The sequence below is a fragment of the Macrotis lagotis genome, chromosome 1 (genome assembly GCF_037893015.1).
Source record: "Macrotis lagotis isolate mMagLag1 chromosome 1, bilby.v1.9.chrom.fasta, whole genome shotgun sequence".
NCBI classification, from domain to species: Eukaryota; Metazoa; Chordata; class Mammalia; order Peramelemorphia; family Peramelidae; genus Macrotis; species Macrotis lagotis.
The window spans coordinates 860,077,546-860,088,761 of record NC_133658.1 but is presented as its reverse complement, the minus strand read 5'-3'; the positions used below and the strand labels follow the sequence as shown (position 1 = coordinate 860,088,761).

General features: G+C 38.4%; 1 pseudogene; it reads right to left on the bottom strand.

Moving 5' to 3' along the window:
- Positions 1–2,404: 2,404 nt before the first annotated feature.
- Positions 2,405–4,846, bottom strand: LOC141508214 (large ribosomal subunit protein uL3 pseudogene; annotated as a pseudogene).
- Positions 4,847–11,216: the final 6,370 nt, after the last annotated feature.

The window sequence follows — 11,216 nt, the reverse complement described above, 5'->3', positions numbered from 1 at the left end:
GGAAGTTAAATGATTTGTCCAGGGTGACCCAGTCAGTGGAAGGACTTGAACCCTGGTCTTCCTAGCTCCAAAGTCATTTCTAATTGACTTGATCACATTGCCTCACAGAGAATAAATACTAAATAACTTGGGAAAGGGATGGAACTGATTCCCTGTAACAGTGTCCTTCCATCTCCCTTCCTCCCTCATCCTTTCCTCTCTGATATCACTGGAATACACCAGCCATCTGTTGGTGGTTTCTGGTGCACTCTCTAATCAGCTAGGCAGCATAATGCTCAGAGTACTAGACTCAGAGGCAGGCAGACTAAAAGTTCAAACCCCTCCTTATATATTTACTAGCTGTGTAACACTAGGCAAATTACTTAAAATCTCTTAACCTCTGTCTCCTCATTTGAAAAATAGAAATGATAACAACACCTCTTTCCCCCTGGGTTGTTGTGAGAGGATCAAATGATATATGTAATATTTTTAAAAGTGCTTAAATAAAGGTTAGCTATTATTAATGTCATATTTCTCTGATAATAACTTTTACATCCTTGTTGTGCAAGTCTTTTCTAATAATGTGCTCTATAGTCTTCTCACACCCACTGCACATCTCCCCATTGCCTCTTGGATGACCTATAACTGTAGTTTTTCAGAAAACAAGTTGGAAGTAATTTAGCATTACCAGAATTATATTGTGTTTAAAAAGATGAACCTGTGTTTCAGGTAAACTTTGGGTCATTAAATATACAAATGCAACTGAAATGGTCTCTTCTCTTCTTTCTCCTCTACCTCCTCTTCTTTTTCCTCCCCCTCTTCCTTTTCTTCATCCTCCTCCACTTCTTCTTCTTCTTCCTCCTCCTTCTCCTTTTTGTTGACCCTCCTTCGCTTGTTCCTTCCTTTTTTTTAAGGGTTTTTTTTTGCAAGGCAGTGGGGTTAAGTGACTTGCCCAAGTCCACACTACTAGGTAATTATTAAGTGTCTGAGGCTGGATTTGAACTCAGGTACTCCTGACTCCAGGGCCAGCGCTCTATCCACTGCGCCACACCTAGCCACCCTTCACCTGTTCCTTCTAATCATCTTTCCCCTCCTCAAATTCTGATTCATCTCACCATCTAAATACAATGTATATTCTAGGCATATGCACTGATTGACTGACACTATGTATGCACTATGCATTTTCTTCCTTCATTTGACTTTATAAATCTAACACTGAACATGTGAATTATGTGTCTGGAAAAATCATATTTAGAATTTTTCCATGCCAGTGTTCCATGAATATTTTTCCATTTGTATAGGATAGCCTATTCTTATTCATACTGGGAACATTTCTCTAATTGATTCCTCAAAGAGGGTATTTAATTTTCATTTCTTTTTTTTATGCTTTCTGGCATTCCAATTAACCCACCATTGGATCTTTCTACTCCATTCCTCCAGCTTCTGTCTTTTCACTATACTTCCATTTATTACTTTTTTTAAAAAGATCTCTCATATTCTGTTCTGGCTCATCAATTATTTTTTCATTATCGCTAAATTTTTACTCAACTCTTATTTATTCTGTTAAGTCAATCATCCGTGGATATTTTTACTTGTAGATTATGTTGCATTTTTGTTAAGTGCTATTTTATCTCTTCCTCCAATTTTTTTTGCTGAATTTGTCTTTTTTATGATTCCTTTAATATGTTTATTATCTAATTTGGTTCTCTCCCATTTGGTGCTTTTTTGCATACCATGATAATATTTCAAGTATTTCTGCAAAAGTTTTATTCTTTGAATATGGGAGGTTATTTAACTTTTTTAAAATAATTTCCATTTATTGAGAATCTACCAGTTTGGAAACATTAAGCAGCTTCTTCTTTCTCAACAGGGTCCTTTTTGAATGGTTTCATGAAAACTTTCTTCCCCCTCCATATTCTGGAACCAACCACAGCCAAATTTGGAAATGATATTGATAAACTTCAAGTGGATCTTCTCCAGAATATAACAGAAGAGACTTTCACAGTTTCAAGACCCACTTCTTGGTCCCAATGACATGGACTTTTAGTATGATACAAACATTTATCACTTCATTGTAGTAGATTGTAAGGGACTGTTGTGTGCAGGAGTACTGTAAAAATTTCATCACCTGGTGTCCTCTAGCACCACAGAGTATTATTTACTGGTTGACTGTAGAGTGCCACAGGAGTGGGAGTGGACCAGAGACTGGGGAGGATATTTAATCACTTGCATTTGGTTTAATAAAGGGAGATCTTGGAAAACTAGGAGAACCTTAAGGAGAACTTGTCATCCTTGTCTCCCTTGTCTCCTGCCCTTTCAACATTCACCTGGGTAAGGATATGCTAGCTGGCATGAACCTAACATTTCCTGAGCAGCTAGTCTAACAGGAACCTAACAGTGGACAGACTCCAAGAGGGTTGAGGCTCTAGGCTCTGGACATGTTGCTTTTGTTCAGCTTGCCTTCCTTGATCAGGTAGCCCTAGACAATCTTGTTGATCTCAGTGCAATGGTGGTAGCCCTTCTGATCAGCCTGAGCTGAGAGGGCCATACAGGTAAGATGCCAGGCTCCAATACAAAACACTTTACACAGGCCTCTGTGGGGGTTTTGGAGCAGTTTCTTTGTTTACCAGTAACATTTTTGTAACCTTACCCTTGGTCACTCCAATGTTGTCAATCATCTCATCTTACCCAGACACAGTGGACATGAGTACCTGCTATTCTAACTTCTAACAGGCCCAGTTCAGTTTCTCAGATGTGCTGTCACAGTTCACTTGGATCTCTATCAAGTGAGATTCCTTCTGCCACAGAGGGAGTAAGCACAGCTGGGTGTAAGCAATGACTCGGATCACCTGGCAGTACTTCATCATGCTGTTGAAATCTTTCTCCAGATGCTTCTTGCCATCATCATCTTGTCATTTCTTGCAGTACTTGGTGGAGGCCTTCTTCTTGGACTTATGCCAGTTCTTGTAAAATTTCCTCTTACATTCATCCCTGATGTGCTCAACAAAGATGGTTTTGAAGTTCTGAAGACCTCATAGGGTATTCATATAGCCAACAATGCCTATAATGGCCATGGGGGGGCATCTCCACTTTGGTATCAGTCTCGACCACTTTCTTCTAATTGACCTTTGAGCCAGGTTTGTTCATCTTAAGAACAATGTGGGCCATGTCTGCCTTATAGCCCAGAAAGGCTATCAGTAGATGAACTTGGTTGGGTCATCTTCACTTTTCCCTGGTGCCAACCCTTCTCTTTCAAGTTTAGAAGTTCAAAGACCATTGACTAGGAATGGAGAATTTCCTGTGGGACATGTTGCTGCATTTGTGACTGCCAGAGTCCATGTGGGAGAGTGGAATATATCTTCTTTAACAATTGTGTTCAAACTGATGCTGAGCAAAGGGAGCAGAACCAAAAGAATATTGAACATCTTAACAACATTATGAGTTAATCAACCTTGATGGATATAGCTCCTCTCAACAGAGAATAGAACAACCTTATTAGACTGGCTATGGATTATGCTATCTCCATCCAGAGGAAGAAAACCAAAACAACAAAAAAATCCTTCAGAAACTGATGAACACTACATTCACTTTTTAAAAAATATCTGTTTCTTTTCCTTAATCCTAATTCCTCAGATTGAAAATGAATAATTTGTAAAAATGTTAAACACAAATGTGTTTGTACAATGGTCTCCTGACTGTTCGCCACTGAGGGTAGGGGAGTGGGAAGGGAGGGTGGAAGGAAATAATGTAATTTTAAAATATTCATATGCATGTGGATGAAAGTTGAAAAACTTTCATAACATTTAATTGGAAAAATAAATTATCAAATAAAAAAATTGTGTCCAAGTTTTCATTTTATTGACTCATGATCATTTTTGCTCATTATCATTCTGATTTGGAGTTCTAAGACTCACTCTGAGAACTGTGGACTTGTTTTTTATGAATCTGCTGAACCTGTAAACATCTACCTTTGAATCATTACATTTTCTCTTTAGTCATCTCCTTTTCCACTTTCTTGTTTCTTCTCCAATTCTCAGGGCAAAGTGTTTGCTAAGAGTTGCCAATGCTCCCTTTATTGTAGCCTCTAGATTTCAACAAATTCTCCTTCCCCCATCATATTTTGCCTCTCACTAATACTTAAGTAACCACAGATGTCAGGGTTAGAATTGGAAGACTTGAAAAGGAGTTTAGGCAGGAGATATACCTATAAGGAAGGACCTTACACCTAAAGATACCAACTATAGTGATAGTGACCACTTTCAAACCAGACAAAATACTAAAACTAAGATCAAAAGTAAGAGAAGCAGTTTCCTGATTAGGGTGGAAGTTGCAACTTCAGGAACCACAGGACTGAGAAATGAGACTTGTGATCTCTGTCCTAAAGGATGAAACCATTTCTCAGATGTATGCCCTCTGGTATGGAATGGAGTGGGCGATGTAAGGTAGGAAAGGGCTTGATTTTAAAGTTGAGGCTCCCACTGTCAGGCTAGAACATAGATCATAGACACAAAGCTGGAGGGGATCTGAGAAGTCATCTTGTCCAGTGGTTCTCAAAGTTCTTGGTCTCAGGACCCCTTTACACTCTTAAAAGTTACTGAAGATCCCAAAGAGTTTTTATTTAAATGGGTTATATCCATAGTTGCACTGGAACCAGCTCTCCCCAGATTGTTGGATTCTTAAACTTTCCATATGAGCATTTACACTTCAGAAACTATCACTACAAATTTGATAATGAACATTTTTCGTTCATTATTATTCTTATTTTGGGTTCCAGGCTTCTCACTACGGAAGCTGAAAATCTATTTTGAGAATACTACTGCACCTGTGGACACCTGCCTTTGAGTCCTTCCATACTCTCCTTTAACATAGCGCCTTCCTTTTTGTTCCTTCCCCAATTCTCAGACCAAAAAAAAAAAAATCAGAACTTGATTTACTGTTCTGTTAATTGTCTAAACCTAAGAAAGTAATGGGGAAAAATCTTAATAATAATAATGTTGTGGGCACAATTTTCTCCCAGACCCCTGATTATTAAACCTTATCAGCATAACACCAGTTAGGTATATCAATATTTATTAAATTAGAAATTAAAAATCCTAGTACTATTACAAAAACACAAGATTTTTAACCACAAGGACTCCTCGAAGAGGTCTTGGGCACCAGCCACAAAGGTAATAAGCCTCAGAAGCATGATTTCAAACCAGATTAGATTGAGTCTAGAGACAGGCATGGAACTGGGTTCTAATTCTACCTGAACTCCACCTATGACACATACTAGCTAGAGTGACCCTGGACAAGTCATTCAATCTCTTTATGTCTTAGGTAACTCTTAAGACTAAAAGATCAGGTCCTGATCTGCCTTAATAGAGATAATTTCCTAAACTATCAGTTCCCTACATCAATGAAATAATTATTTGGTCTAAAAATAAGGGGTGAAAAGTCCAGTAAGTTGTGACTTGAACCAACATCTCTCCTACCTCTGCCTCAAGTGTTCTTTCTAGTACATAATTACCATTACTCCCCCATGATAGTGTTTTTAGCCTTTGCAAAGGGCTTTCCCATATTCTCATCATTGATCTACCAAACACCCCCTGCAAGGTAGGCAAAACAGGTTTATGATCTCCATTTTACAAATTAGAAAAATGAGACCCAGGGAATTGCCCATGATCATATTGCAGGACATGAGGAGGTTTCTTGACTCCCCTGACTCAGTATCACTCCCCTTCTTATATTACAATGACCCTAGAATTCTCTGATCCTTTAATCGCTATAGAACTTTCTCTCCCCTCTAAATGAAAAGCTAGAAGTTGGCAAAGAAAGAGAGAGCCTGGGTGCTCCCCAGCTCTCTCATATCTCTATGGGGGGTATGTGAGGGAGGAGGGACTTCTGATCACATGTCTTTATTTATTTGATAAACAAGAGTAATTGTTGAACAATTAGACACCCATCCCTTCCAGTTTCTTAATTGGAAAGAGATGAATGATTATTTCAAGTTCATAGTTGGCGTTTTCTGGATTTCATGTGGTTTTTTTTTAATACTAGCCTGAGGCAAAGCAATGTCTTTCCTGATATTCCAGTCCAAGATCTCAATTAATCAATTCAAAAAATAACTCAACATATAAATAATAACAAACTTCAGAAAATAGCATTTTATCTTCTGACTCCGTGCTTTGGCACAGGCTCACTATGTCTGAAATTCACTCTCTCCCAATTTCCAGCTCTTAAATCCCAAGCTTCCTCCAAAGTGCCTCTTAGGGGCCACCTTCCACACGAGGTTTCTTCTTATCTCTCAATGATTGGATATGCTTTCTCTTGAAAATATCATGTTACTTTGCATCTACTTTATCCATTTATCTGTCTCCATGTCTAGCTGTCTTTCTGTATGTCTTTTTGTTTCTCTCTCTCTCTCTTTCTGTTTGTCTGTCTATCACTGTCTGTCTTTTTGTCTATCTAACTTATCTATCCATGTCTGTCTGTCTTTTTGCCATATGTCTGCCTGTCTTTCCATTTCTCCTTTATCTTTCTGTTTGTCTGTCTACCTGTTTGTCTTTCTGTCCATCTGTCTTTTTGTTTGTCTGTCTTTCTAGTTGTCTTATATCTCTCTATTTGTCTATCTGTCTGTATATCTTTTTGTCTATCTAGCCCTCTGTCTGCCTGTCTTTCTATCTGTCTGTGCCTGTCATTTTGTCTAACAAGCTTGCTTACCATTTGTCTGTCTCTCTTTTTGCCTATCCATCCGTCTTTCTATTTTTTAATCTTTCTTTTTGTCTTTCTGTTTGTCTGTCTGTCTGCCTGCCTTCCTGTCTTTGTCTATCTTTTTGCTTGTCTGTCTGTCCGTCTAATTGTCTTTCTATGTTGTAAAGAATACAAGCTCCTTGAAGTCCAGAACTGTTTCATTATTTTCGCTCTTTTGTCCCCCGTGTAGACCACAGTGTCTGACACAAAGATGGTTAATATGTTTGTTGAAATGAATTGAATTAAGTACATACTATAAGCAGAAGTCTTTATGCTTGGCCCTAAGGATACAAAGATGAAAGATTTAAAAACCCACACCATGAAAGGTAGGCGTTAATTCTACTGGACTGACTTCAGGAACTATTTGTAGGAGAGACATTGTACATTGCACATATTTTTCTATTTTACATGTCACTTTTTTCTTCTTTTTTCTTTTTTGTCTTTAAAAATATTCTTTAAAAATCAAATCAAATCAAATCATAAAAATATTCCTTGTTTTATTGGGTGACTCCCTGGAAGAGTGATTGAGAGAGATACTGGGGGAAATTATGATGATATAAAAAGATGGATGATGTCAATAAAAATGTAGTTTAAAAGAAGGAGTAATCTCATTACACAGAAACAAGATATCTCAGCACAATGAAGAGAGAAGCTCCCAATAGCACCCTAGGAGAAATTCTCCTAAGACTCTAAGGAGGCAAGCCAGAAATTGGAATATTGAGGCACCAGGTCCCCTAAATGTCTCACTCTCCCCACGGGTCTCTCCTGAAAGAGAGTCTAAAATCACGTGTCTATCTTGAAGAAAGAATGAAGAATGCTTTTCCTTTCCAAAACTCTTGAATCACCTCCATCCCTCACAATCCATAAAGTATCAAGTCTTCATTTTCTGAACCAGTAAAGAGAAGCACCCCTAGCAGAATCTCATGGAACACTTCTAGATTAAAACCCATGTTACACTGATAGTTCATAGACTTGTAAATGTGTAAATATGACCTTCCCATTCAAGAATTTTTCTTAAATTTAGAATTCACTTTAGGAAATATAAAAAGTCCACTGAGAAACTTTGTCACTGGGGTAAATCTGCAACCCTAAAGTAGAAGAGAATCACCAACTGAGGCTTAGTGCCAGTACCCTCCCACCCTTAAACCCCATGAATAATTTAATGTTGACAGAAGAGATATGTCCCAAAAGAAAATACACCCAGATGGCTTCTAGAAATCTGGCTTCTAATGTTGCAATTAAATTGCTATGTGACTTAGTTCAAATCACTTTGTCTCTCTGAGTCTTATTTTCCTGGGCTTTGAGAACTAGAACAAACTCAAAGCAGTGGGTCCCCAAACTTCACACAGCTAATAAAATCTCTCTTCCTGCCATCACTCCTTTAATTTGGAGCCATATGTGTATATAAAAGGGCATGTGTATACATGTATTTTGAGAGGGGAACAAGGGTATGCTAATATTTCTCTGTCTGAAACAAAAACTGAGTCTTTTAGGGGGTCTGGGGATTAGGTGTGATCTGATGGTTTCCACAGGAATGAAGCCAAATGGCTAATGTCTGTGATGAATCTTCCTGAGCTCAGTCTTCCTTCCAAGTTCAATGCTCTTATCAACTAGCCACCTAACTTGCCTAATATTTTTGTGTCTGAGAACAAAAAGCTGAATCTCTTTTGGGGGGGGGTCTGTGTGTTGGGGGTGACCTAGTGGTTTCTATAGTGAAACCAAAGATATGGAACCAATAATGTGAATGTACAGCTGCTAAGGCAGATGTCTTTCCCTTTGGATTTTCCTTAAGATTCTGATGGAGAAAGGAAATTCATGGGACTCAAGAGTGAATTGCCCAGAACTGTTACCATAAAGGAAATTTTCTAAAAGTAACAAATTATCATACTGAGCAGAGCAAGTAAAATTGAGGCGTCTGTGTTGTTTCATGACAACACACCAGGAAGATGAACTAGAAAGGCATACTAGAGAAAATCTACCTGAATTATGACCTTGTGACTTCCTGGGACTAGATGATCTTAGGATCTTGCCACCAAGGGTTGGTGTATCACAGGAGCATTAGCTACCCGACATAGACTGGACTAGCTTTTCCTTAAGAGATATTGAAAATCCTCAAGATTTAATTGATCTATGGGACTGAGGCTTGAGTTATTGATGTGACTTCCTGATGGCCCAAGTATAAGGAGTCAGGAGCCCTACTGGGCTTGAAATATTCTTCTGTTTAGCATATTGGCACAGTTAATGCAAAAACAATGAAGACAGGCCCAAATGAATCAAAGTTTTCATGTGATTTTATGACCCTATGACATGATATTGAGACATTTCTAGATTAAATTGAATCTATCACTGAATGGATAGTCAAACCCAAAGTTTAGTCATTAATGAGTTAACATCATTTTGGAGGCAATGAAATGTTTGACCCTTTCTGCTCCATGGGGGTTTTTGGTTTTTTTTCACTGTGACTTGTATAAAGGTTATTGCTATATTTTCTTCATTTTCAAAGAGGAACAATGACATCACAATCTTGGGGTCAGGGTACAGTGTGTATGGATGATGCCTTGACTTGTACATGAATTAGATTTATGGGAGACAGAGTTTCTCAAAATTGTAAGCCTCATTCTCTCTTCCAGAGTCATCAAAATCCAGTTGCAAGATGAAAGTCAGGATGACTGGCAATGGCCCAGGCTGCACTGGTATCTTGGTATCATTAATGTCTGACAGAGCTCTAAGGACTCCACAATGCCTGCTGCATCAACCTTGATGGTCATGGAAATTAATTGTTCTCAACTGCCCATTCCACCCAGGGGAAGTCTTCACATGCTTTGGGAAGACACCCCCCCCCATCTCACCAACCTCTTGGTTATGCTACATCCATTGGGATGGTTTAACCAAGGTTCTACCTCAGTTTTCTTCCAAATGAACTGAAAAAGGAAATGACAAACTACTTCAATATCTTTGCCACAAAAATCACAGATGGGATCTTAAAGAGTTGGTCATGACTGAAATTACTATAAGAAGATATAGATAGCATAATTCTATAAGTTGTAGCTAATAACAAAACTAGAATGGTTGATTGTTCCCCTAGATATCAGAAGTTAGAATGATGACCTGAAGTTAATAGGAGGAAATCCAATTGAGATGAAAATAAAGACCTACCCTTATACTAAAAAAAAATTCAGTTTCACTAGTACAAGACAGGAAAGACTTAGGTAGATAGTTGCTCAACTGAAAAAGATCTCAAGTTTTAATAAACCAGTTCAGGGTCACAACATGACAGCCAAAAGAAGTAATGGCTCCATTATGAGATAAATAAGGGACCATTTTTTCCCTATAAGCCCATCTTCCCAAAGTGTTCAAGCCTCTCCTTAAGAGGCAGAGGAAATTTTAGGAAAATTTAGAAAAATCTAAAGTGAAAAACAACTGCTTAAGCAAATTTATATTCTGATTTCACTCCTCCTATGGAAGCCACCAGATCATCCCCAACCCACAGACCTCCAAAGAGGCTCATTTTTTGTTCCCAGTCACAGAAATACTAGCATGCCCTCTACCTAACCCAGCACACATGTACACATATATTCTTTACTATAACATACATACATGTACACAGTTCCAAATTAAAAGAATGATGACAGAGAGAAAGATTTTTATCAGATGGGTGAAGTTTAGGAGGCTCAAATGTTTTGTTTTTGTTTTAGTATTTAGAGTATTCTCCCTCACTTCAGCAGAAATGATGACACACAGACAGCAACACTTGTCCCTCCTACATGATCCTGGCCCTGAGTCTTCAGCCTCTGGATGTTTCTTCTACTATGTTTCTTACCCTGACCATAGGAAATCTAACAGTAATCTTGAGATAGATGTTTCCAGTCTTGGAGGTAACCTTGTGAGTTCATAGGAGTTTAGGGTGGAAAGCCAATATAACACATGTAATCAGGGGAACTCCCTCAATCAGTCTGCATCCAGAATTCCTGGGACTGCTTTCTTCCCATGATGTTATTTGTCATTTCCTTTTCTGGTTGGCCATGTATAGTCTCAATGCTGAAAGTATCAGCACTTTGGGGATGATGCAGCAAGCCTTGAGTTGTATCTTGGCCCCATTATCACCTTGAAAACTATAGAAGAGGTGTGTTACATCAATGTTGTCCTCACCAGGCTAGGAAAAATCACCCATTTAGGAGGTTTCAAAAAGAGAGACCCTTGGGGCAACTAGGTGGTTCAGTAGATAGAGCACCAACCCTGGAGTCAGGAAGACCTGAGTTCAAATCCAGCCTCAGAAACAATAATTACCTAGCTGCGTGGCTTGGGCATGTCACTTAACCCTATTGCCTTGCAAAAAAAATTTTTTTAAAGTGGTGTTCTTTCCACCTAACTTTATTTTTCTATCTGCCAATTATATCAGAACCCTTCCAGTTTCTATATCAAATTGTCCTTATATGGCAGTCAGCATATGTCCTATATAAATGAATCTAAACCTGGGCTATGGACCAATGTTTTGCTGCTTTGAT